Source organism: Macaca thibetana, chromosome 8 (assembly GCF_024542745.1).
Source record: "Macaca thibetana thibetana isolate TM-01 chromosome 8, ASM2454274v1, whole genome shotgun sequence".
NCBI lineage: Eukaryota > Metazoa > Chordata > Mammalia > Primates > Cercopithecidae > Macaca > Macaca thibetana.
In genome coordinates, this window is record NC_065585.1 from 67,962,727 (window position 1) to 67,975,970 (window position 13,244).

The window sequence follows — 13,244 nt, forward strand, 5'->3', positions numbered from 1 at the left end:
ATTTTTCTCATTCTTGTGAAATCTTCCTGGTTCAATGTCAGGCAGAATGATTATATACCCTGTATCTTGCTGTATTGATAACTGAACTTGGGGTTCTTATCATTTGGATTTTATAGGAAGAATAAAAGAGTTAGTTCAATTTAATGTAAGATCAAGGAGGCATAAATATACACATATAAACTGTAATGACATATAATATAGTTCTAATATTAATTTCATATTCTCCCCCAATAAATGAAATCCCTTATCCAGATAACTTTGAATAAGCAAGGAGTCTCCTCTGGGGCAGTCTAGATTTCTCTCCTTTTTTCATCTTCAAATTTGGCTGAGACTCTTCTGTGTGTCTCACACTGTTCTTGTTCCACATGAGTCTGAGGAATTAATTGTACAGAGTTTTTATCTCCAGATTGTCTAAGTTTTCATTTGCACTCCTCAGGATGCTTTTTATTACCAGGATTACTAAGGACATGATTTTTTTTTTTTTTTTTTTTTTTTTTTTTTTTTTTTTCAATTCTGCTTGCAAAATTTCTGCCACCACTTATTGTCAATAACCCAGTTTGCTTGAAATTTCTCTCCTTTTTCCAATCGAAACAGTTTGTAGTTGTTGATCATTATCTCTGTGATCTGGCCCTGATGTGGAAATAGGCTAAGGGTATTAAACTATACTCCTACTTTTGAGAAGAGTAACTTTCCTATTGGAGCCTGGAAGCTCAAAAGCATTATCCCACTAGCAGCTCAGTCTGTCAATCAAGAAGGGTTGGTGGCGTGCTTCTGAATTTCCAAACATTGTGCTAAGCACAGGGAATAACAAAATGAATGAGATCAAATCTCTGCTTTCAGGGAGCGTATAGTCAAGTGGACAGAAACATTGTGTATTGATACTTTCATATAATGTGATCCAACAACCTCTTCAGCCTCAGCAGCTCAGGTATTTTGTTTGACCACTCAAAGCTCAGTGCCTTGTGGATGATAAATATAGAGCCTGTATTTATATCAGAGCATTTCACTACCCCATTGCAGGTTATATTTCCCTTGTCTATTTTCTCTTCACCTATTCTACTTATCTCTATTACCACATATGGCATAATTCACTTTTTCAGTCAAATTTATTGAGTTTCTTGAGAAAAATTCACCCTTTTAAGAGGACAGTATGCACTTTGACAACCATATATATTCAGGTAACTACTCCCACAATCAAGACGTGGACATAGTCTATCACCCCAAAAAGTTCACTTTTGCTTCTTCCTGGTCAAATGTCTCCCTCTGCAACTGATATGATTATTCTCCCTGCTGTTTTGCGTTTCACCAAATGTCATATATATATATATATACACACACATATATATATACACATATATACACACACACACATATATATGGAATCATATAGTATACAGCCTTTGTGTCTGGCTCCTTTCATTTGACACAATGCTTTTGAACTCATTTATGTTGTTACATAAACTAGTCAATTGTTGTTGTTATTGTTTAGTATTCCAATGTATAAAAGTGCCAAATTTCATGTATAAAAGTGTCACATTAACAAGGGTTGTTTGCTGATCTTCGCAATTAAAGGTGCCCCTTTTTAATGTTCCTTGCCTCATCGTACTGAGTAGGGCTTCCAGTACAAAGTTGAATAGAAGTGGTAATAGTGCACATCTTTGCCTTGTTCTCAATCTTGGGGGTAAGTATTCAGTCTCTAGCACACAGTGCAATGCTAACTGATGGCATTTAAAGGTAAATCTTTCTTCTATGAGTTCCTAAGAATCATATCTATGGAGAATGTCTCACAGCAACTCCTTTGACACTGGGTGATACTTCTTCTCCAGTTAGATGTCTACAACACCCCACAGCTTCTGCAATCTGTAACATGCTACAGGCTGCTAGCAGCTATAGATAGCAGCCTGTGGCATGTTACAGATTGCAGAAGCCGTGGAGTCTTCCAAGAATCTCTTCTGGGTTTCTTTAATTGATTACTTATTTATTTAGAGACAGGGTCTTGCTCCATCACCCAGGCTAGAGTACAGTGGTGCCATCATGGTTCACTGCAGCCTCAACTGCAGGTTGAGGCTCAATCTGTCTTGCCACCTCATCCTCCTGAGTAGCTGGGACTGCAGGCACATGCCGCCACACCTGGCAAATGTTTCTACTTTTTATAGAGACAGGATCTCACTATGTTGCTCAGGCTGGTCTTCAACCCCTGGGCTCAAGTGACCTTCCCATCTCCCAAACTGCTAGGATTACAAGGGTGAGGCACCATTCCTGGCCACCTGGACTTCTTTTAAAACAATCTTTGGGCCTGTTCTCTTCCAATGGGCCCTTCCTCAGTCCATGGAATACATATACAACTCTGACCTACCGTCAACTTGCTCACAGTGTTGTCACTACTCTGACGCCAGGAGCATTTTATAGACACCAGCCATGTTACCCAAGTTCCAGGGCTCATGAAGCAGGTTCTGTAGGTGGGCTACTTGAAGCACCTTCCCATGGCTTCAGTAAAGGGAAGCAACACTCAATTCTCTCCCAGAAGGAGCTCAAAGAAAACACCACAAACCGCAATAGCTCTCTCCAAAGACATCCTCTCTTCCAGTACCTTCATACTCAGTTGTTTTATTCACTTGAGTGATTGTGGGCTGAAGATCATAAAACTGGTTTGGGGCCAGACCTTTGAAAATCCTGCATAAGGGTTCAAATGCCTTATTTTGAAAGGTGTGAGTGCTTTCTTCTGTAGTTGTATTTCTTTAGGGACTTTAGTTAACATCGAGGCAAAGCAGTCCAATTTTATAATTGTATTACAAATTAATGAACTGATACTAGAAGATTAACTTTTCAACTTCAACTTGGTATTTTTCCAGCTATACAACACTATTTCAATTTATAGCCAATACATAATGAGCCAGGAGAATGATATCCATGAATAGGCACATCAAGTAAGGAATAGCTATGTGCATATACTTCTTTAATTACCGCAATATAGTTCCATGATTTAGGAATTGTGGAGGAAGTTACTAAGGTAAAAAATGTAGGTGAGATAAGATAAAACTGACAGAATTGCAAAGAGTAAATATTTAACCACATGTCAGAGTAGGAGCCATAGTATTAAGTTTTTTTTTCTTTTTTTTTTTTAAGTAGAACCTTGCTTTGAAGTGAAATCTCTTATTTCATTCAATATATGTTTATTAAAACCCACCTAGGTAGAATGTTGGGCACTAGATGTATTTCACTGTAAGAATGTAAGTGCTCTGATGGAGCTTGCATTTCCAAGGGAGAAAGAGACAATAAGCAATTAACAAATAAATGAACATAGCCATTTTTGCTAGTGGTAAGTATATAAAAGTAGGAAAATATGATATAGATTGAATAGGCATGAGAATGTGGTTTAGTAGATAGACTCAAAGGCCTCTCTCTAAGGAGGTGACAAGCTCTATGAAGATATGATGGCAGCTTGTTCCAGAAAGAGGAGATGGAAAGTAAGAATGCCCTAAGGCAGGAATATATTTGATGAATTCATAGATTAGTCAAAAGGCCAATGTGGCTGTAGCATAATAAGAGAGGTGGAGCATCATAGATGATGAGGTCAGACGGGCAGGCAGCAACCAGTTCATGTAGGGTCTCAAAGGTTATGGTAAGTCATTAGATTTATTCTAAATGCAGCAGAAAGCTTTTTGGAGGGTTTTAAGCCAGGAAATGACATGCCTGATTAATGATTTTAAGACGTCATTCTCTCTACTGTGCCGAGTATAAATTCTAAGGAGCAAGAATAGAAGCTGGAAGACCAATTAGGAAACTATTACCATGGTTTAAGTGAAAGATGATAATGGCCTAGACTAGGTAGTAAAGATGATGGGATGGGTGGCAGTAAAGATGAACAGAAGTGATGTATGTGTGATATATATTTTTAAAGTAGAGCTGATGGGACTTGCTTATGGGTTGTACTTGGAATATAAATGAAAGAGACTAACTCAGTCTTCAGCAATATGGCTGACTGAGAAGATTGGTTCAGAAAGTTTTAGAAATTAGTTTTGCATGAGATAATTTTGGGAAGCCCACTATACATTCAAGCAGAGGAGTCAAGCACATGCAGTTGCAAATGAATTGGAGTCTAGAGGTCAGTGGGAAGATCATGGTTGGAGATATAAATATGGGATTTATCAGCATTTTGATGACAATCAAGGGACTAAATAAGATATTTTAAGTAAAAAATGTTCAAGGACTGAACCCTGACACATTCCAACACTTACAGGTGGAATATAAAATGTTACACTAATGCAGTACACTCAGATGGACAAACTACTAAGGTAGTAGAAAAGTCCCAGGTGAATGTACATCACAGAATATAAGAGAGTGAAATGTGTCACAAGAGAGAATGATCAACCCTTGTCTAATGTTTCTGAGAGACGGAATAAGATGAGGAGAGAGAAATTACCACTGTACATGTCATGGGTGACTTTTTCATTTGTGTTACCCTACCTGACCTTCTACCCAAAGATAGCACAGTCTAAAACAAAGGCGACAATAAAGGTGGTTTATTTTGGTTTATGATGCCAGGGAATAGGAATGGAGGATTGATGATGATGAAACAGAAAAAGAGGGAAAGTCAACACAAACATGCATTAAGCTCATCAACACTTAGCCTATAGATAAATGTTCTTCCTTCCATCCCACAGGCAGTCAATCGTAAGGCACATTCTACATGGGAGGCCCGGAACCTTCTGAGAAGCTGTGTAGAATATGCCTCAGGTTTGACTGCCTGTGGGATAGAAGAGAAGAAGATCTCTCTATAGGCTTTCCTTCCCCAGTGGTCAAGAGTTGTTTATGGAGTGTTACACTTCCAGATTTTCACATGCTCCACTATTGAGAGATGCTGTCTTTCGTGGAGTCAAACAAGAATCAGAGCAGGAAGATAGAGATATGAGGTACAGCTAAGACAAGGTAATGTTCGGTTATATTTGCAGAAAGATGGTTGCGAAAGCAATAATTGAAATAAAAGCTGACCATAAAGAATGTAAGATGGGGCAGAAGGTCTGAAACTATCCTTCCCTTGCACCACTCAGATGTGCTTAGTTTATTGGAGGACACTCAAGGTAATGAATGGCCTTAATTTCTACAAAACATTTAATATTGAGGGATTGAGTAAGCTATAGTCTCCACTGCTGCAACTGGTACTAAGGTTATAATTTACGTTAATCAATAGCCTTCTCTATCTAAAGATAGTAAAAGGATAACAAGGGAATATTATGGACAACTTTATGCCTATACATTTGATGACTTAGATGAAATGAAAAAAAAAAAATCCTGGAAAGACACAAACTACCAAAGCTTACACAAGAAAGCATAAATAACCACAATAGCCTTATATCTATTAAATAAATTGAATTTGTAGTTAAATATATTCACATGAAGAAAACCCTAGGCTTCAATGATTTCCCTAGAATAGTCTAATTAATATTTAAAGAAGATATAATATTAACTCAACAAACTTTTCCAGAAAAATGAAGACATGGGAATATTTCTGAACCTATTCTATGAGACAATAGTTTCCTTGATACCAAATTCAGACAACTATTACAAGAAATGAAAATTACAGACCAGTATTCCTTATATACATAGCTGTAAACATTCTTAAAATTCAGCAAGGTAAATCTGTGAACACTTAAAATGTATGATGATCTAGTGGTATTTATGTTAGGAATGCAAGGTTAGTTTAGCATTACAAAAATTAGTACATTTTACTAGGTGTGGTGGCTCACTACTGTAATCCCAGTGCTTTGGGGGCCAAGAGAGGAAGATCACTTGAGGCCAGGAGTTCAAGACCAGCCTGTGCAACATAGCGAGCCCCCATCTCTTCAAAAATAATGAATAAATAAATAAATAAATAAATAAATAAATAAATAATAAAAATTAGCCAGACATTATGGTGTGCACCTGAAGACTCAGATACTTGGGAGGCTGATGTGGGAGGATTGCTTGAGCTCAGGAGCTTGAGACCAGCCAGGTGCAACATAGCAAGACTTTATCTTTAATAAAAACAAAAATTAGCCAGGCACCATAGTGCACACCTGTAGTCCTAGCTACCCAAGAGGCTGAGGCAGAAGAATCACTTGAGCCCAGGAATTCAAAGTTATGGTGAGCTATGGTCATGCCATAGTCTGGGTTCCAGCCTGGGTGATAGAGCAAGACTCTGTGTCTAAAAGAAAAGAAAAAATATATAAAAGATGTCAGACTGCAAAAGAAGAAGTAGTAAAATTGTTCACAGGTGGCATCTTTGTAGAAAATCTTATGGAGTCTACACAAAGCTACTAGAACTTATAGGAGTTTAGCAGGGTTCCAAGATATGAGATTAATATCCCCAGATCAATTATTTTTGGTACACTAGCAATCAGAAATTAAAATAAAAACAATATAATTTGCAATGGTATCAAAACATGAAATATGTAAGAATAAATCAGACAAAATATATGAAAAACTTGTGATGTGAAAACCACAAATATTTATGTAGTATATATTTTAAAAACCTACATAAATGTGTTTGTGCATTAGAAGACTTAATGTTGTTAGGATGTCAATTCTCCCCAAATTTATCTATAGATTCAACTCAACCCCAAACAAAATCTGGGCAAGTTTTTTTTTTTTTTCTTCATACTAACTGACAAACTTACTCTTAAATTTACATAGAGATACAAAGGACTCTAGGAGAGCCAAAATAAATTTGAAAAAGAAGAACAAAGTTGAAGACAAACTTTACCTGAATTAAAGACATAAAGCTATAATAATCAAGAGAGTATGTTATTGATGTCAAGATAGATAAGTAAACCAACAGAAAAGAATAGAGATCCCAGAATTATATCTACACATATGAACAACAAATATTGACAAAAATGATTCTTAGAGAATGGAGTCTTTTATTTAACAAATGGTACTTGATACAATGAATATCCTATTGAAAAGAAGAAAATGAGAAGAAAAAAAGAGCTTCAATCCATAATTCATACCATGTATATATATATACATGTATTTATATGTAAATATGTGTTTATATTTAACTCTGTGTATATATGTATATATATGTGTGTATATATATATTCAACTCAAAGTGTATCATTAACCTAAATGTAAATCGAAAAGCTGTAAAATTTCTAAAAGAAAACAGGAGAAAGTTAAGTGATTTGGGGTTAGGCAATAATTTTCTAGGTATGACACCAGACCTGGAGGACATTATGCTAAGTAAAATAAGCCAAAGACAGAAAGAAAAAAAAATGACATGATCTCACTTATATGCAGAATCTTTTTTCAAGATGGTCAAATATACAGAGAAAAAGAATAAAACAGTGGTTAAGGGGAGTGGAGGTAGGAAATGGGGAGATGGAGGTCAAACAATACCAGTAGCAGATATGTAGGATAAATAAGCATAGGAGACTCTGCCTCAATAAATAAATAAACAAATAAGCCTAGGGGTCTAATGTACAACATGAGGACCAGAGCTAACAACATTGTATTGTATTAGGAATTCCTCTCAAATAAGTAGATTTTAGCTGCTCTTGTCACACAAAAAAGGCAACTGTGAGATGACAGGTTAATATGCTTCAGTACAGTAACAATTTTACTATTTATGCATATCCCATAAGCCATGCTGTAAACCTCAAATATACAAAATAAGATTTATTTTTTTTTAAAGAGAAAATGAAAAGAGAAGCCATTGACTGGGAGATAATAATTGCAAATCATTTATATAATAAAGGGCTAATATCTGTATCATATAAGAAACAGTTAAAACTCAGTAATAACAGAAAGATGCAATTTGAAAATAGGCAAAAATTTTAATATACTAATGCACCACAGAAGTTACATGAATGTCAAGTAAGCACATGAAAAGATGGTCACCATTATTGGTAATGTGGGAAATGTAAATCATAATCTCAATGAACTACAACTATTAGCATGTCTAAATTTAAAATGACTCACCACACATACCAGGTGTTGGCAGGGATGTCGAGCCACTGGAACTCTCATTCATTCCTGGTCAAGAGCGGTTCAGTGGATTCTTTAAGAAGGCAGTCTTATACCTACTGTAAGGAACAGCCATTGTACTTCAAGGTTACTCAAGAAAAATAAAAGCGTATTTCCATAAAAGATTTGTACCTAAATATGCATAGCTGATTTAATAGCCAAAAGCTATAAATAATACAAATGGGCATCAATATGATTGGGTATATAATTATTTAATAAAACACTACTCAGTATAAAGGGAAGTACTACTAGTATCTACAACAAGGATAATCCTCTCAAGCAGTATTCACAGGGACAGAAGATAGTTATAGAAACTGCATATTTTATTGCTTCATTTACATAAAATTCTAGAAGATGTCAATGAATTTGTAGTGGCAGAAAGTAGATCAGTGGTTGACTGGGGAGGGAGTAGCAGAGGGTACAGAAGGAAGGGACTGAAAAGGAGCATAGGAAAACTTTGAGGGATGAGGGCTTTGTTAGTTGTTTTGGTTGTGATGTTGGCTTTACAGATATATTCATGTGTCAAAATTTATCAAATTGTGCACCTTAAGCATGTTCAATGTACTGTATGTCAATTATACCTCAATAAAGCTAATACAAAGAGGGACAGAGATACTTGGTACAGGTAAGGCCAGATGCTGCGGTGATACTCATGTGCTAAACTGGTTGCCCAACAATAATTGAGAAAAGAAAGGTGAATCAAAAAGATGTGAGGCACAGCACCAGAAGTGTCTGATATAGTAGTAGCAGACTGTGGACAAAGAAGCCCAAATAGTAATGTAGGCAGAAAATAATAATCATCATCATAAACTAAAATTGTATAATATTGGCCGGACACGGTGGCCCACGCCTGTAATCCCAGCCCTTTGGGAGGCCAAGGTGGGCAGATCACTTGAAGCCAGGATTTCAAAACCATCCTGGCCAACATGGTGAAACCCTGTCTCTACTAAAAATACAAAAATTAGCTGGGTGTGGTGGCACAGGCCTGTAGTCACTGCTACTCAGGAGGCTGAGGCATGAGAATCTCTTGAACTCAGGAGGCAGAGGTTGCAGTGAGCTGAGATCACACCACTGCACTCCAGCCTGGGCAACAGAGCAAGTCTCCGTCTCAAAAAAAAAAAGAAAATTGTATTAATATAATATTTATTACCACCAGACTCTTAATATTGTAAACACACATATTTTACACATATATATTAGTACCTTATAATATATATTTCTTTATAATTATAGATTTTTATATATTGTATAATAGTAAAATAGCTATAATCTATATATTTCATATATAAATATATATTTTCTTATAATAAACCCAGTCATGCCATATAAATAGTAGTACTATATGTAGTAGTTGGCACTATATTTAAACCCAGAAATGGGTTATCTCTAGTAGTACCATATAAATAGTATTACTATATGTAGTAGTTGGCACTACATTTAAACCCAGGAATGGGTTATCTCCATTTTAAAGATGAAAAAACTGAGACTCAGAGAGTCTTAGCTGGTGTCTTAGTGAGTTTGGGTTGTTTTAACAAATTATCATTGACTGGGTGATTCAAACAACAGAAATTTATTCCTCAGATTTTGAGGATGGAAAGTCCAAGATAAAGGAGCCAGAGTGGCTGGGTTCTGACCCTTTTCCTGGTTTGTAAATATCTGTCTTCCTGCTGTGTCCTCATCATGGAAAGACAGAAGAGAGAGGAAGCAAGCTGTCTCTGGTCTCTTCTTACAAGGGCACTAATCCCATCATAAGGGCTCTACTCTTAAAACCTAATTGCTTCTCAAAAAGCCCACCTCCAAATACCGTCACATTGGTATTATGAATTTAGGAAAAGCATAAACATGCAGTCCCTAACAACTGGTAAGGGGCTAAGTCCACTCGTACTAGGTAGATAATATTGAAAAGTATCTGTGAAGTTAAGTATAGATATAGACAGATATAGACAGTAGCTCAGAGGGATGAGTGGGAAAGAACCAAGCATTAAGGAAGAATTTTTAAATTAAAGAGGGTAAATGCTAATATAGGTGTGTATAGATAGATAAGATAGATCGATAGATAGATAGACAGACAGACAGACAGACAGACAGATAGATAGATAGAGAATGATCCAGAAGAAAGGTTAAAAATTTTATGATTCCAAGGAAACAACATAAATACAGGAGTGACGTCTTGGGAAAGCAAGCCATGTGATGATTCTGTGATGAACTAATGTGTTGAGACCTGCGTTAGAACTGCATCCAAAGCCCTTTTAACCTGTCAACCTACCTTTCTAACTTCATCTTTTGTCGGTCCCCATCCCGTACGTTAAACATCTCTAATTATTCTGAAGACACCATGTTTTCCATTTCTCTGAGCCTTTGCCCTACTTTTAAACTCCTATAAGAGCATCTCTCACATAACTCTTCAAAACCTAGTTCAAATATCGCTATCTCTGTGTAACTTTCTCCAACTTCCTAACTTCAAGTCCGCTACTCCCTTCCTTGCTACTCACAGACATGTGACATCTTATAGTTCTGATCACACTACATGGAAATATTTGTTTATACATCTTCTTCCTCCGTTAGATGGTTACATTCTTGAAGACTGGGCTGTATATTTTCTTTTGAAAAATTTTATCAACTTATCAAGCACAGTGCCCATCATTGTGTTTGTTCTCAAAATGTGTTTCAGTGAGTGAAAAAAATGAATAAAATGTAACTGGCCTAACTGAAACTCAGGACATATTTACATGTAGGAAGAACTTTCAGTAGTTGATAGTAACTCAGTAGAGAACTGCTCTGCTATTTTAAACATTGCCTCTGTTAGCACACGAGAATATAGAGTGTAAAATGCCCAGGACCAATAAGATAATGTCCCTAGGGTTAAGACTCACACCTAAAACATTGCCTGATCTCTTCCCCGTGTAAAGCTGTTTATATGGTCCCCTGGTATCAGATGACCGGGGGACATGAAGAAGGCATGAGTATCCCTAGGCTACTAGCAATTCTGTTGAGGGAGATGGTATAGTTTTCCACCAAGCTATGTAGAAAGATTAAATTAAGCCACAAAGGCTAAAGGACCTGCCTGGGGCTAAAGAAAGTCTGAGTCCAGCAAGCTCTGGCCGTACTCATACATTTGGCGCACAACCCTCTTTACTTCAGCAAACCTGCTAATAGTTTCAGCACTTACAGTGATAAAGCAGAAAATATAAACAATGTTTTGCCTCAGTAGCAGGCCTTTTCTGTGGGTGCCAATTCTCTGCTGCAGTTTGTCTTCAACAAGCTCAGAGAACTAATGAAAGATGTTCTCTTTTTTATATGTATAAAATACCTCTTAGCTCTAAAGCTGATCCTGGTATACCATGCCCAATGTGAGCCTTCTACTTCCTATTTGAGATTTACAGCCAATTTTGAATTTGCTGCTGCTGCTGTTTGTTTCCCATCCTATTTCTCAGGGCTAGCAAATCTATAAATAGTTTACATGCAGTTCAATTTTTTAGTCTATTTTCTCATCAGATTCTCCAGCTTTGAGCCTTCTAAAATGGCAAGAGTAATCAGAATTGGACTTAGGGGATGGGAAATGGTACTTGGCAAAGGTGTGACTGACACCTTCTCTCTCACCCCCTTATTCTTTTCCTTCATCATCACATTTTCTACAGCAAAAAGTCCTTGCTCTCTCAGAAACAGACTACCCCCCACCCCATTACAGCTGTGTCTTTGTGTGATGGCCTGATCAGATCCCGAGTTTATTTCATTTCTGTTACAGTCAAAACTGTCTCTGTATATGCCTATCTATATTTAATGGTTTTCTCTTGGGACTCAAGTAATTCATATTTTATGTGAAGTAACTTAATTTTATGATGTGTCTGGTCTAAATAGATTTTTTCCCTCTCTACTCCTCTAAGACAATGACAATTTGATTTCCCATTTATGGTAACATTAATGTAATCTCCTAGTACTTAAGCACATCACTTCTGTCCAGTTTCTAAGAGCAATCTCATTTGCCAAGCATCCTATTGAGCGCAACGCTTAATACAGACCTAGCACCACCAACTTTAAGGAGAACTTTGGCTGAGTAACCAATCATAGATGAAGGGGGAGCAAAAAATCCTCATGATGGTTTTTCCTCTTTGTCTTGCTTTCCAGTTGATAAGCTATCACCTACCTAGTTTCAGAAAAGTTGTAAAACCGCTTCTGCATACAGGCATAAATTGTGCATGTTAGATTTCCGTTTTAAGTATTATGAATCTCATCCTAGTAAAGATCCTCATATCATATTAGTTTGAATGGCATCAAAAAATACCTACAAGCTTCCATTGCTTGTCATTAGTGATACCCATATACTCCTTTCCACTGCCAATATTGCTGTCAATCAGGTAGATTAGTGCTAAGAAAAGTGCTCTACTCAAATAAAACAGACTGGGCCTGGAGGTGTTCATTCTAGTTCCATTGTTCTTAGATACCATGCTGCTCTAACATAATAGTAATGGAGATGAATCTGACATCGTACATTTTAACTAGAATATTTTGACATTCTGTTTTACGTGTTATACTCATTTCTAAGAGAGAAAAAAGAGGATACTTTCTATTTTGAAAAAAAAGTATTTTTTTGGAAGTCATTTTAAAAAGATTTAGTCAAATTCAATTTTATGGAATCATACACATCTCTTTTTAAATACTCTAGAAATGCATGACTTAGGTTACTGCATAGTTTTTATTTCAGCTCTTCTTTTCAATCGAGATCAATCCACCTTCTCCCACTTACTCCACAATATATCTCCACCAAATTTCTTTGGGTAGATCCTGTGAAAATTAGGGTGGGCTCAAATAATTTCTAAATTTCCATTAAAAATACTTATAATTTATTAATGCAAATATTAGAATATAATCAGGACACTCATGATACTCTGGGCCAAATCTTCTGTTCCTCTATTCTGACAGTGTAGCTTTAGCACCCACCTAGTGCCTAGCTGAGTCAGGGTTTCACATGAAAGTTGACTGGCTGAGCTTCAAACTAGATAAAACAGAGGTGATGATGTTAGGGATAGAGGGCTAAGACAGGGCCAGGGACATTATTCTCTGGAGTCAGCTGAGAGCATTCTAACTTCTCACAAATGTGCTTTCTCCATTCTTCCATTATCTGTTGAATTGCAATTTTTCAAATGAGGCCACCAGCAGATTGTACACTCCTTGAAGGCAGGGTCCCTGATGTTCCCTTTTGCACCACTGGAACATAGTGTAAAGCCTGGCATGTGAGAAGA